Source organism: Chiloscyllium plagiosum, chromosome 26, assembly GCF_004010195.1.
Source record: "Chiloscyllium plagiosum isolate BGI_BamShark_2017 chromosome 26, ASM401019v2, whole genome shotgun sequence".
Taxonomy (NCBI): Eukaryota; Metazoa; Chordata; class Chondrichthyes; order Orectolobiformes; family Hemiscylliidae; genus Chiloscyllium; species Chiloscyllium plagiosum.
In genome coordinates this window covers 14,485,601-14,487,381 of record NC_057735.1, presented here as the reverse complement: position 1 = coordinate 14,487,381, position 1,781 = coordinate 14,485,601, and the positions used below count along the sequence as shown (strand labels likewise).

Below are 1,781 nucleotides of genomic sequence, written 5' to 3'. Positions count from 1 at the left end.
GTCTGCTGTTGCGGATTTTTCTCTCTCTCTGAGTGTCCGCTGTTAAAACTGATATGAAGTACCCATTCAGTAATCCTGCGTCTGTCCTGTCTTGCTCATTTCTTAAACGCCTCCCCATTTCGTTTTGAATTCTTATGCTAACTATGAGGTTATAGAATTTTACTGTTGCCTTTTATAGTCGGCATTTTCATTGCTTCTTTTTACTAGATTGTTCTTTTAACCTCTCTCCTGAGATCCCCACAGAATTCGCCTTCTGTCACCCTTCACTGCGCGTATTAAACGCACCTTTACTGATTGGCAAAGCTATATAAAAAAAAATGTATTTAGCAGTTGGGGTTGACACTCTGATTTGCAAACCCCCATCATTAGTATGGCTTTGACAGCATATTGCTGGCTCTGTGCTAATTTGCTTCTTCCACCGAGGGGAATACATAACATGGTCTAGGCTTCCATTACTCATTCAACGAGCATTAATAAGAACATTCCACCTGCCAACAGGAGCCTCTAGGATTAAGAGTACGGAGGAGGAGGATTGGGGGGTTCTTTTCAAGGTTAAACTTATTGGGACTTCTTTATTTCCCTGCACTCTCCCAGCACAAGTCCATTGATTCCAGCTGGTCTCCGCTGCGCGCGGCCCGACGGGTGTTGTAGTTCTCCGTCCCCGGCCGCCTCGTTGTGCGTATAGGGCGGTCTCGTGCCTGGAAGACTACATCTCCCAGCATCCCCCGGGGCCACACGCGCCTGCGCGATACTTCAACGCTTTTAATCCCATTTTATTTTTGTCGCTTCAACCCAACTTGCTGGCGGCGAGCGGAACGCCTTCCCGGGAGCGCTCCTCCAGACCGCAATTGGCTGCAGCCCCGCGGAGAGCGACTCATCATTGGCCTGAGCACCTTGTCAATCACCTTGTATTTATATGTCTCCCCCCCCCCCCCCAAAACAATTAGCAATATTACCGTGTCTGTGCAAAACAAGAGGGAGAAAGAACTCGGTGGGTTTGCAATGTTTTCCTCCCCTTCCTTGGGGGGGGGAAGGTCCCTTGCGTGCACGGTGACAAAAAATGCACGCAATGCATCGAGAGGTAAAGTTGCCCTGCTGCCCAATGAGGGGGAATTAGTGAGGGAGGTTCAGCGAGCAGGTTAGGTTGCGCCGCCTGGCTCACGGTCTCTAAGTTGCAGAGCCCGGAGTGAAGCAGCCGCTCTGCCTCTTGCTGCATCAGTTTGGAGAGGAGGGGGTAAGGGGTAGGAGGAGGACGGGGGAGCAAAGGAAGGAGAGGAGAGGACAAGGAAAAAGAATTGCTGCAAAAAAAAAACAACAATAACAAAAAAAGGGAAAAGCTTAAACATTCGGTGGATGATTATACCCAGGCTCTCACACCCTTTGTGTTTCCTTTGCAAAAAAGAGAGAGAAAGGAACACAAATATGTGAAGAAGGAGCAACAATTTACCCAGCGAGAATCAGCACCAATACTTTGCTTTTGGACCCTGGGATTGGAGATATATACCTTTTAATGTATATGTATTTTCGGACAGCCGGCGGCGTTCATCTCATCCGAATTCTTTAGAAACTATTGAGTGTTTTTTTTTTGTCTCTCTTCCCCCTGTGTGGAGTGTGGGGAAGAGGGGGGCAAGGTGGTCAGAGCTTTTTTTTTGAGAAAAAGACAAGTTTTGGGGTTTTTTGTTTCTTCGTGCGAATTCCGAAGATGCGCCAGTGAAGAGGATTTTTCTCCCTGTACCTTCCTGAAGCTGGAAGTTGGCTGGCAGGAGGTGGTTGGGGTGGGG

The 1,781-nt window shown here is 48.3% G+C and overlaps 1 protein-coding gene across 6 annotated transcripts in view; it reads left to right on the top strand.

Moving 5' to 3' along the window:
* Positions 1-783: 783 nt before the first annotated feature.
* LOC122563116 (plasma membrane calcium-transporting ATPase 1-like) overlaps positions 784-1,781 on the top strand; it is a 233,175-nt gene continuing 232,177 nt past the window's right edge. For 3 of the 6 annotated variants that reach the window (XM_043716565.1, XM_043716564.1, XM_043716562.1), the window contains exon 1: positions 784-991. The gene's annotated coding sequence lies outside the window, so the exon portion shown is untranslated. The other 3 variants (XM_043716561.1, XM_043716558.1, XM_043716559.1) reach the window with 2 other exon arrangements.